Here is a 14,031-nt window from a genome sequence, read left to right on the forward strand (position 1 = left end):
AATAAGTTGTAACCACTCCAAGACTTGTTACTAGTACCTGACTTATTATAATTTTTGAATCACAGACTGTAAGAGTATGCGAATGATGTTTTCGCTGAGACACCTTTTTAAATTGTTCCCACCCGCTATAAAACATAAGTAACTAGTGTCCATGATATTCTGTTAGCTACTTCCCTAATCATTTATGAGACCAACTAAACCGCTATGTTATCACTATCAACAATTCCAATAAAAAGGTCTAATTAGTTCATTTTGAATACAACTTACAATTCATTTATTAATAGGAAATTCTTTAAGATGCATTGTTTAAATCGATTACACTTTTAGTGTCTTATAAGTAAATGATTTTTTTTTTTTTTTAAATTATCTCAAATAATGGGTAATTTAAAGATAAAGGTAAAAGTCTATCATAAATTATATAATCTGCATGTTATACGACTACTTACACGAAGTGGTATGAAATTAGGTTAGGATGATGATTTAGGTTTTGATGAATTATTTGTAGGTTATGTTACCTTGGTTTAAACTGCCGATGGATCGAGCTCAATACATGCGGTGTTGTATAATTCTGCAAATATAAAGAAAGCAATTAACACCTATCCAAACCCTAACCTCTTTTCTCAATTTTGATGCAAATTCTTACATTGATTATACCTTTTATTCACGGGGTAAACCGTGCAATAAAAAGAATTTACTTTAATAAACTCTAACATGCAAGTTATATAGAAATTATTTACAAATAATTACATTTTTAAACATTTTAAGATTAATTAATTAATGAAACATTCACACAAGTGAAAATCGCATTGTTTTAAGCAAAATTGTATGATCCGTTCTTATGTTTTAATTATCGAGATAAAATAAATTTAGCGAAGGCTAAGTTAATTATTGGCAAAAATAGAATCACATAAAAAAATTACAAAATTCCCAATAATACTTATTAAAAGTTGTTTTTTTTTTTATATAAATTATTTCTGGCTTTGTTTAGCCGACGGCAAATCATCAAAATCATCGAAAAGCTATCATTATTTAGAAACTGTACATATCAGGAACAGCAGAGCTCATTAGAAATCACCATTAACACCATTAATATGTCTCACTCCCTCTTATGGGTATCCATTGGCAAATTACTGATGGGCGTTGGTTATGAAGATTCGCTATGTAAGCGAGACGGTAAGGAGAGCCTGGATGCTTCCACGTTGGATGATGCACTTGTCCAAAAAACGGGCAAACTTTTATAATATCGCTGAATTATAAGGCATTAATTAAGCCATGAGAAATGCCAGTTTTTTTTGTTTTAAATTTCATTTATAATTTTCACGGTACTTTTTAAATTATTTAATTGTTCGTTGCAAAAACAGTATTTTGGTTACTTAAATCGTTTATCAAGGTTTATGATTTAATTTCAAAGTTCTTTCAAAGTACATTTTATCTTTTTGTTTCTTATTATACTGTTCCACTAGAAAAATGTTTTAACTTGAGTGGTCAACGATCAGAATAGAAGAGATCGAAACAGAATTATTAAATTCCTCATTACCCTAGCAACATAGCAGGTTTTCTTGTCTTTCTTTTTTTTAATTTTTGTAGCTTTGTCTTGTCTTGTAAACGATTTCTACCATTACATATTGTTTTTGGCGACTACATTTGCATACTAAAAAAATTGTCCACTGCTTGTAAAATAGAGCCACATCAAATGACATACATTGTACTCGATAGTATAACAGTTGGCTCTTGTAATATTACAATCAAATATAACACTTTAGATTCCGCCATGCACAGCTGAATGAAGGGAATATATTGGTTTGTTTTGAGAGTGATGAATGCACAACAAGAGTATTTCTGGGTATGGAATATTCCATTAGTATGACAATGCAGATCTGTCCTACCTCTTTATGAATTAACTTAATCTGCTACAAACCTTCTTTGCAGTCTGAGTAAGAAGAAGACGAAAATAAGGAAAACAGATTAATGCTAAAATTTTTTACGTGGGACACGACCACACCCTGAGATTAAGTTAGCTGGGCAACTATTCAAAATGGCTTAAGATCTTTAGCATGATAAAGGCCAATGTATTTCCCACTTAACGTCTCAAGTTCGTAACAGGATGAGCCAACCTTTTTCCTAATTCGACACTTAGAGTACGGTGGTAACAATTTAGCATTAACTCCCTTTTTAAAGTCCGATTGCTGGAACATTTTACGAAACACTTCTTGTCCAACTTTGTACTGTATATTTTTGCTTCGAGTGTTATAGCTTTTTGTTGCTTTCTCGTGAGCAATAACGAGATTCTCTTTGATTTTTTCGTGTACTAATTGAAGTTTTACATCGTTTGAAGTATAGTTGAATTGTCCCTCAGTCATACACCCTAATTTGTCCATTACAGCATAAGAAGATCCATGTAGCACCATATTGTATCCAAATGCACCGAAGTATGGTGAGCACTTTATTGCCTCATGAAAGTCACTTCGGAGTATACTGGCTATTTTAGATACATGCAAATCCCACTTGTCTTGTTTATCTTTTAATAAAATCCTCAATTTTATAATAAATTCTCTGTTGCTTCGCTCTGAGGCATTGGCTTGTGGGCTATACAAGGCCGTTTTAATATGTTTGACTCCATATGATTTCAAGAATTCGGACATTTGTGCTGAAACGAATTGGCATCCATTATCGGAATGTATAAACTGGGGTACCCCGAATTGGTGAAATACATTCTCCTCTAAGTATTTTATAATAGTAGCACTATTCGCTTTTTTCAAAGGTTTCAAAAATATATATTTTGTAAAATGATCGATGGCTACAAATACCATCGAGTTCCCCAATTTGGTCCTAGGGTAAGGTCCTAACAAATCCATATAGATTCGTTGAAAAGGACGTTCGGTTAGGATTTGCTTACCCATAGGAGGTCTCAATATTTGGTTAGTGGGTTTAACAGATTTACAAATTTCACAGTTGGAAATAAAATTTTTAATATCTTTTGCCATATTTGGCCAGAAATATTTCTCTCTAATTCTGTGCAAAGTTTTACTAAATCCTCCATGACAGGATGCAACATTATGGACACGTTCAATCAAATCGGCTCTTAGTTCCAAAGGAAGCCACAATTTCCACAATAAATCTTCGTCCTCGAATACACCTTTTCTAAACTTAACTCGTTGATAAATATAACCTTCGGAAACAATCGTGTCTGGAAAATTTTCGGGTTCGGATTCGAAAACTGATATAAGCTTCAAATATTCTGTTGATTTGAAATATTCCGACGCCAGATCTATTTCTATAGGTACTGATTCATCAGGTATATCAACTTCGTCTACATCTAACCTAGATAAGGCATCCGGAACAATATTAGTGGATCCTTTTCGAAACTCTATCTCAAAATCAAAGCTTTGTAACAGCAAACTCCATCTACCAAGTCGACCTGAGAGATCTTTCTGCGACATAAGCCAGCGCAAACTATGATGGTCAGTAACAATCTTGAATGGCAGTCCTTCAACATACGGTCGGAATCGTTTTAAGCATACTATCGCGGCCAAACATTCTAACTCCGTGACCGTATAATTTTTTTGACACTTGTTCAATTTTTGGGAAACATACGCAATCGGATGTTCCTTATCGTCGTCACCAAGTTGTGTTAAGACTCCTCCTACTGCTACTCGGGAAGCATCGCATTGTATCGTGAACATTTTGTCAAAATTGGGTTGAACTAGTACAGGGGCTGTCGTTAAAGCATATTTTAATTTTTCAAAGGAAAGTTTTGCTTCGTCAGTCAATGCGAATTGCTTAGTCTTTTTCAGACAATCGGTCAGTGGGGCAGCTAAATCAGCATAGTTGGCTATAAATTGCCTGTACCAGCCAGTCATACCAATATATCGTCTGATCTGACGTGGAGATTTAGGTATTGGAAATTTAGCAACAGCCTCAACTTTACTTGGATCTGTACGCAAACAACCCTGACCAACAATATACCCTAAGTATTTGATTTCTTTCTGACAAAAACGACTTTTCTCGACGTTGATAGTTAAATTGGCATTAGACAAGCATTTTGCGACCTCTTCCAACATCTCAAGGTGACTTTTGAAATCCGATGTGCACACCAACAAATCATCTAAATAGATGAACACGTTTTCTCTGAGTCGACTGGGGATAACTTTATCCATCAGTCTACTCATTCTTTGAGCCGCGTTGCAGAGTCCGAACGGCATTACTGTAAAATGATACAATGGCCGTCCAGGCACTGCAAAGGCTGTTTTCTCTTTGGATACGTCATCTAAAGGTATTTGCCAATATGCATCTTTTAGGTCAATACCTGATATAAAATGAGTATCCTGTAATCGGCTCAAAAGTCCATTGATATGTGGGAGAGGGTACGCATCTTTTTTTGTTAGGGAATTTAGTTTCCTAGAGTCGAGACAAAGTCTTATTTTGCCAGGTTTTCTGACCAAAACTATCGGGCTACAATACGGACTATTACTCTCTTCTATTACTCCTAATGACAACATTCGGTCCAACTCTTTATATGCCTCTTCTTGTCGAGGTGGTGAAAGAGGATAATGTTTAATTTTAAAAGGTTCTGAATCTGCCGTATCAATGTTATGAATTTCCATCGAAGTTCGACCAAGACCGAGTTTTTTAAAAGATGGAAAAAGTTCAACGACACGTTTCAAATCATATAATTGGAAATCGGTTAAAGTATGCATGTTTTCAGTAGATGTCATAAAAGCTTCACTATCTAAAGAAACTTCGGACACAAAAATCTCTGGGGCTATATTAAAACGTTTCCAAAAATTAACACCCAGGTAAACTGGTTGTCGCAAAGAAGGAGATAAGTAAAATACGATATTTTTAGTGGTGTTTTTGAAAGTAACAGGAATTTCTACAAAACCAATAACCCGTTGTGAACCCCCATCTGCTGTCTTCAGGGAGCTAAATATTGGTGTAAACCCAAGTTTTAAGTTTTCTAAGAGGTCTTGACAACCTTTACCCAAAACACTTATTGATGCCCCTGAATCCAGCAATCCGAAAAGCTCTACTTCACCCAAATTAATCTTGGCATACGGCCTTGAGTCTTGGTTCTCATTTATGCAAGTGGATGCTACTAATTTATTAAAAGCTTTTCGTTTCTGAAATCGTTCACGACATCTTATTATTTTTTTAGACAATGGTTTTTTATTAAAAATCCGATTTCTTATTTCTTCGTACCTTAGCTTTCTCTCATGCAACGATAATTGAGAATCTATTTGATTAGCTGTATGTTTACAGTCTTGCGAATTGTTTGTTTTTGTGTCAGTGTGACAATTTGTTGCTGATGTTGTTGCCTTTAAGTCTATATCGATAGAGGGATACAGAATTGGGAACGAGGTACCCTCATTTACTCGTTCACTTTTCTGTTTTCCTGATGTCTCTTTGGACACAGCGGAGTCGTTACATTTTTCTCTCCACATCTATAACAAAAGAGAGTTCTTACATTGGATGGACATTCATAATAAGAATGACCCATCTGGTCGCAATTCCAGCATTTAAATCGAGAGGTATCCATCTCTTTTTTTCCAAAACTGGAATTTTTATGAAACTTAAATGCTTCTACGTCACAATCATTATCATCAACAGTTTCAGATTCAGTGGAGTTTTCTATTTCAGATACAAATTTGCGATTTTTATGCTGATATTGCCGTTTTACATATCTCTCTGCTTTCCTCCCTGCATCTCTCAAACTATCCAGATCAAGTGAGTCATCCATAAATAATAAAGCCCCTATTGACTCTTTCACATTATTTTTAATCAAATCTATCATTTTCATATCACTCATAGGTTGAGATAAACGAGAATTCATGGTAATTACCTCGGTAAAGAAATCGTCAAATGACTCTTTTGGTAATTGTCTTCTCTCTATGATTTTAACAATTTTATCGCATTCATTTTCTGCTCTACCGAATTGTTTCCTCATGGCTCTCTTTAAATCAGGCAATGAGGTATTTGGAACTTGCCTCAAATAGGCCCAAAACCATGTTTCAGCCTTTCCTTTTAGTAAAATGTGAAAACTGCCTATTAGAGTTTCGTCCGAACATTTGCTACGTTTGGCTAAGGTATCTACCTTGAATAGAAAGTCTGACACATCTTCAGTTCCATCATATGAAATGTTCCATTTATCAACTTTGATAGAAATATTTGGTGAAGGTGCACCTGAACGAGAAGTGTTCAAACTTTCGTTTAATGAATGATCATTATTAGACATAGTTTCTCTACTTTGAAGGTTTATGTTTTCATTACCTGCAGACTGATTCCTATTTGCGTTTAAACTTTCGGTTAAAAGTTGTCGTAAAGCAGTAAACTCAGTCACGAAAACAGTTTCCAAACGAGCAGTTAAGTCTGCTACCCCGTTTGTGGAAGGTGCATTAATCGATTGCTGGGAAGTCCCCGGTAGATTATTTTGTTCCGACATATCCGAATAATTTATACGATTTTGCTGATATAATAGAGCTCTAGATCTAGTCCGAATAGGACTTATATTAAAACGAGGTCTATTAGTAGCCTGAACTACTGAATCTTCGTCAAAAGTATATTCTAATGCAGTATTTCTACTATGCGGATCTTCGCTATCTGACAAACTAACTACTTTTCTTTTCCTTGGCATTACTCAAACTGAGTCTGAAAATTTAAATGCGAGCTTTACTCGTATCAATCTATAAATTTTCATGTATATGGAATTGTTGATAGTGAATTAAAACAAAAACGGATAGTATGGTCTAAATTACAATCTGTGTTCCAAAAATCCCCTCATTTGTAAATTTTATATGCAATTCATGTCGCTATAATACTCCAGATTTCCAATTTAGTATATATATGACTTACATAAATTGCAAACAAAAACTATTGAAACTAATGGTTTATGGTTAGCAAAAAAAAAAAAAAAATGTCACGTAAGAATTGCTATAAAGAAATCAACAGTTTTAAATATGATGTTCTAGACTCATTCTATACATAGACACTTAGGTATATGTGCAAAAGAAATAGACCTACAACAACAATATGTTCTTATTCATAAAAAAAAACATATGACCTGAAGTAAGTAACAATGGAAGATATAAAAACGAAAGCACTGCGTTAAATTCGATACTAATTATCACGAGGACTCGTTTTTATGAATAACTAAAATACGACATTAACAAATTATTAAAACTTGCCAATCTCGTTGGGCGCCATTCTCTTTTTTGTAACAGTCTGTTTGAATAATTTTAATTTTTGCATTTTTCCACTACGGTTTGGAGTGCTTGAGTGGTATTGAAAAGGGCTGAGCTCGCCGGATTGGGGGAGGTTCTTTCCAAACCAGTAATGCTAAACTGTTCAAAGAGAAATAAGTTGTAACCACTCCAAGACTTGTTACTAGTACCTGACTTATTATAATTTTTGAATCACAGACTGTAAGAGTATGCGAATGATGTTTTCGCTGAGACACCTTTTTAAATTGTTCCCACCCGCTATAAAACATAAGTAACTAGTGTCCATGATATTCTGTTAGCTACTTCCCTAATCATTTATGAGACCAACTAAACCGCTATGTTATCACTATCAACAATTCCAATAAAAAGGTCTAATTAGTTCATTTTGAATACAACTTACAATTCATTTATTAATAGGAAATTCTTTAAGATGCATTGTTTAAATCGATTACACTTTTAGTGTCTTATAAGTAAATGATTTTTTTTTTTTTTTAAATTATCTCAAATAATGGGTAATTTAAAGATAAAGGTAAAAGTCTATCATAAATTATATAATCTGCATGTTATACGACTACTTACACGAAGTGGTATGAAATTAGGTTAGGATGATGATTTAGGTTTTGATGAATTATTTGTAGGTTATGTTACCTTGGTTTAAACTGCCGATGGATCGAGCTCAATACATGCGGTGTTGTATAATTCTGCAAATATAAAGAAAGCAATTAACACCTATCCAAACCCTAACCTCTTTTCTCAATTTTGATGCAAATTCTTACATTGATTATACCTTTTATTCACGGGGTAAACCGTGCAATAAAAAGAATTTACTTTAATAAACTCTAACATGCAAGTTATATAGAAATTATTTACAAATAATTACATTTTTAAACATTTTAAGATTAATTAATTAATGAAACATTCACACAAGTGAAAATCGCATTGTTTTAAGCAAAATTGTATGATCCGTTCTTATGTTTTAATTATCGAGATAAAATAAATTTAGCGAAGGCTAAGTTAATTATTGGCAAAAATAGAATCACATAAAAAAATTACAAAATTCCCAATAATACTTATTAAAAGTTGTTTTTTTTTTATATAAATTATTTCTGGCTTTGTTTAGCCGACGGCAAATCATCAAAATCATCGAAAAGCTATCATTATTTAGAAACTGTACATATCAGGAACAGCAGAGCTCATTAGAAATCACCATTAACACCATTAATATGTCTCACTCCCTCTTATGGGTATCCATTGGCAAATTACTGATGGGCGTTGGTTATGAAGATTCGCTATGTAAGCGAGACGGTAAGGAGAGCCTGGATGCTTCCACGTTGGATGATGCACTTGTCCAAAAAACGGGCAAACTTTTATAATATCGCTGAATTATAAGGCATTAATTAAGCCATGAGAAATGCCAGTTTTTTTTGTTTTAAATTTCATTTATAATTTTCACGGTACTTTTTAAATTATTTAATTGTTCGTTGCAAAAACAGTATTTTGGTTACTTAAATCGTTTATCAAGGTTTATGATTTAATTTCAAAGTTCTTTCAAAGTACATTTTATCTTTTTGTTTCTTATTATACTGTTCCACTAGAAAAATGTTTTAACTTGAGTGGTCAACGATCAGAATAGAAGAGATCGAAACAGAATTATTAAATTCCTCATTACCCTAGCAACATAGCAGGTTTTCTTGTCTTTCTTTTTTTTAATTTTTGTAGCTTTGTCTTGTCTTGTAAACGATTTCTACCATTACATATTGTTTTTGGCGACTACATTTGCATACTAAAAAAATTGTCCACTGCTTGTAAAATAGAGCCACATCAAATGACATACATTGTACTCGATAGTATAACAGTTGGCTCTTGTAATATTACAATCAAATATAACACTTTAGATTCCGCCATGCACAGCTGAATGAAGGGAATATATTGGTTTGTTTTGAGAGTGATGAATGCACAACAAGAGTATTTCTGGGTATGGAATATTCCATTAGTATGACAATGCAGATCTGTCCTACCTCTTTATGAATTAACTTAATCTGCTACAGGCCATATACCATCGCGGAGTTCGTCTGTAGCTGTTCCTTTAAATTGTAAATATTCGTCAAGTAGCCGGCTTTTGGCCGGGGATAGGAGACTTTCTCCTATAGACATGTACAAATCTCGGAAATGGATACAAACGTTCTTTTTAACTGTAAACTTTTTTTGGTAATAGCCTATACTATTAAAGTATACATTTGCGGGACAAAAGTTGTACATCGTTGGAAGTATGACAGAAAGGGCTACCTGTGGTGGTAATTCGGTATGTATCCGCCAGGTGCACCTAAAGGAAAGATAAACCACAATCTTCTTACGTGGATCAGAGTTTGAGGAAGAGCCAATTTCATATGTTCATCTTGTCAACACTCATAGTTTCGATGCCGGAAATGTTACAGAAGGTACAAACAACTCAAACAATGAGAAGTGTACGATGATCAAGCATGGTACCGCGGCCAGCATGTTTTTTTCAAAATGAATAAGCCATTCCCAGAACAGAATTACCTAAAAATTAAAAGTAGGTATGTTTTTTTAATCTTCGTGCGGAGACAGCTAGCTTCGTTTATCATTCTCTCCAACCCAATTACTTACCGGCTTATGTAAGTTTGGCGCCAGTTACGCCACATCAATTGGTGGATATCGTTGACGAAGAGTTCAGCACAAACAGCGTTGGCCTATAAAAACACGGAAAACAATAGAAATACATTCCAGTTAAAACTTTTTTACTTCCGAGAAACAAATAACAAAATTCCGATTGGCATTTACAGAGCTATTTTAGCGAATTTTTACACTACTTGGATTTTTCCGCATTGGCCACGACGTCTGTTTCATTCCAACATATGCTACTTACGATTTTATTTTGGCAATTTTTCCCAAAATTATGAGATACATATTTTAATAATTTATTTTTAATATTTTTATTGGAGAACGTAAACAAACAGTATGTTATGTTGTTGTTGTTGTCATTGGCATACAATTACAAAAACAACATTTATGTATAATGTTTCGACACAAGGTTGTATTTGACAGCTCAAGGACTGGGTTTTCAAATGAGATTACCTTGTATCATTGTATCATGACATCGAACTAATCATTTGCGACTCTATAAAGTATATATATTCTTGATCAGGATAAAATTCTAAGACGATCTAGCCATGACCGTCTGTTGTAATCACTCTAACGTCCGCAATAATTGAGATAGAGTGCTGAAATTTTGGACCCGAGGGTCTTTTTTTCATTGGCAGTTCAAGTTCGAAGATGGGCTATATCGGTCCACTCTTTGGTACAGCCCCCATATAACGGCACCTTCGGATTTGAGGTATTTTGACGTTATTTGCCACATTTGCAGACAGAATTAGCTATAATTTGGCACTTAGGGTTCCTGGAGGCCAAGAAACATATCTAAAAAAAATTATGTATATAGGTCCAAGTTTTGGCATAGCCCCCATATAACGGGGGTACATTTGCAGACCGAATTAGCTATAATTTGGATTTAGGGTTCCAGGGGGGCAAACAACATATCTATAAAAAATTATGTGTATAGGTCCAAGTTTTGATATAGCCCCTATATAACGCTTCCTCCCGATTTTCGGTATTTTGAGGATTTTAGCTACTGGCTGTAATTTGACATTTGAAGTTTTCAGTAGAGACGAAACTTCTCCATTAAAAATCGTTAACATATGTAAGTCCATGTTTTTGTTTAGCTCCCATATAACGGTACCTCAAGATTTTCGGTAGTTTGAGGGTCTTAGCTATATTGTTTGACGGAACCATGGCAGAACTACCAGGTAGTGGTATCACACCAGTTGATCGAATATGAAAAGTCAAATCCCTTTATAAAAAAAGTATTTTTGTTGTAATTTGCCCAACAACATAAAGAAAGTTTTGACATAACATATTCAAAATTTTACGATGCCACTATAATTGTGCCATGGACGGAACTGTCCATAATTTCACTTTTTAGCTTATCTGCAGTTATAGATTTTTTCAACAAAATTTTTTGAATATAGATCGATACTTTGATATATATGTATATACCTTTCACCTGGCTAAACACCTTTTTAAGATTAGATTAGATATTTTTGGCATTTGGGGTATCCATAATCGAAACATGTTTCTACCTAAAATTGTGAAAGAGAACTAATTATTCCGTTTTAATTAAAACTATTTTATGGTGGAGGGTATCAAAAGTTGGGCCTGGCCGAACTTAACAACTTTTTACTTGTTAATCTTGTAATTATTTTAATAACCAAATGTTTGTTTATGTTTTGCCAAGAATTGCAAAGACCGCCGCAAAACATTCGAATTTAAATCAGCTGATCAACATTACAAATTCTTACAAGGAAAATTTTGCTTCCAAAAACTTTTAAGTTCTCAGCATGGAACAATCATACAGGTACCCGCAGCAGCCCAGCTGATGTACTGTAAGCTGTCAAAAACAGTCGTGTTCCTTTACGTGCCAGAGGTTACCAGTTTTTACCACTTTTTACCCGCAAAGTGTTCCCTTACTTTTAAAAGCATACAATTTATATGAGGACAGTTACCACTTCTACCATTTTCTTCCACTGTTACCAACTTAAAAGTAAAGGAACAGACCAAAAGTTGTTGTAATTGAAAACACAAAATTAAAAAGCAAAAATTTAAACGAAAAATTATATCAGTTTTGAATGACGATTTTTTGCAATTATCGATAACTGTCCAACAACCACAAAATATTTTGTGGTTGCATGATGAATGACAAAAATTAACGGCCACACTAGCAAGCAACAACAAAGCTGTAATTCAAAACTGACAATGTGTACAGTGTACACAGCTTATGTCCGTGGTTAATCGTACACATTTATCGGAAAAGTAAAATGCATTTTTTTAAATATTTTTATACATTTCTGGGAACTACTTGTGCAAAATATCAAGAAAAGCTTTGACGTTTCCGCCATTTTCATCTCCAAATTAATGGTGTTGACAACTTAACGATAATATCGATAGCAATCGGTATTTCAAGAAATTATATCGATAATATCTAATATTGGGAATATCGATGAATTGCCAGCTCTACAGACCTGCGTTTTAAGCTGGGTACACATTGTCAGTTTTGAATGACAGCTTTGTTGTTGCTTGCTAGTGTGGCCGTTCATTTTTGTCATTCATCATTCAACCACAAAATATTTTGTGGTTGCTGGACGGTTGGACATTTATCGATAATTGCAAAAAATCGTCATTCAAAACTGACAATGTGTACTGTGCTTAAATAAATAAACTGTCGCTATCACAGCTATACCTAAAGCGGGGTACACACGATCAGTTTTGACTGTCGATTTTTCGGAATTATCGATAATTGTCCAATCGTCCAGCAACCACAAAATATTAGAGTTGTGCATGGTAGAACAAGAAAAGGTAGCAGCAATACCCAGCTGACGGAACTGGGTTGTAGTGTTAGTGTCAAATTCCATTCGACATTTTATGTATTTATTTCTATGTTCGATGTATATTAGGGATATATATTTTTGAAGAACAAATTTATTCATCAGAAAAAACTATTTCCCATAAAGACGGCTTCATATCATTGACATGTAACCTCCTCCAGGTCCGAACGACATGCCGCAGACTAAAACACCGCTCATAGAGGCGGTGCAATATTTGTTAATATGTGTGGTATTTTGTTAAACTTGAAAAGAATAAAGCCCTAATAAACATGTGCTTTTTTGTTTTCAAAAGCAAATGATTGAAACATCTTCTCTTTTTTCAATGAATTACCAGCGACCCGAAACATTTTTGCAAGTATTCTACTTTCTGCGAGAAATTATGCATTTAGTGGAATGATATGGAAACATTCAAATTGAAAATCTAACGAGTTTTCATTCATGTTTTCCAAAATATTCAATCAAATGTGAAAAATTATTAGATTTTTAAATTCCAATAATTTATAGACATTTCCTTGTTTTGTTTACATTTACGTTGACACTAAGGTTTACAAACAAAAACAAATTCCTTTGTGGTTGTTGTTCGAGTTGTATTTGTTGTAGTATTAACTTTACCTTGTATTTGTTCTACCATGAGAGTTGTGTAGTTCCGGAACGAACTAGTTCCAAGGAACTATTCCGGACAAGGAACTATTGGAACTATATCCGGCTCTTTCATTTATATAGTTCCTTTAGTTCATATAGTTCCAGCCGTGCATATAATTCCTTTCATTTATATAATTCATTTTCTTTCTTCGATCTTTCACGTTTGGTTCCTTCATCATTCAAATGCGGCCACATTGTTTAATAAATGTAAATTACATCCTCGTTACATTGCTGCAATTTATTTATTTTTATGTCAATTCATCCACCAAAAAATTAAAACAAAAAGAAAGATGCGTTAAACTACTTCATTCCCGGAACTATTTGGAATGAAGGAAATAAAAAGAACGAGGAACGAGAAAGATGCATTGAGCTATAACGGTCCCGGAACTATTTGGAATGAATGAAATATAAAGAGCGTGGAACGAGAAAGATGAATTGAACTATATCGCTCTCGGAACTATTTGGAACTATGGAACTATATCAAGGAACTAGTTCCTTTTGGCAAAAGGAACTAGAAAGATCGATCCGCTCCAGGAACTATATTGCCCAACTCTACAAAATATTTTGTGGTTGCCTGATGACTGACAAAAGTGAACGGCCATACTGGCAAGCAACCGATTATTTCAGCAAAACTGACAGTCAAAACTGATCGTGTGTACCCCGCTTAAAGGCCAGAACAGAATCACTCGTCTCTTGCTTTGCTTGCTTCCCAA

This window comes from Musca autumnalis, unplaced genomic scaffold (genome assembly GCF_047663935.1).
Source record: "Musca autumnalis isolate F117 unplaced genomic scaffold, ASM4766393v1 scaffold_3, whole genome shotgun sequence".
NCBI classification, from domain to species: Eukaryota; Metazoa; Arthropoda; class Insecta; order Diptera; family Muscidae; genus Musca; species Musca autumnalis.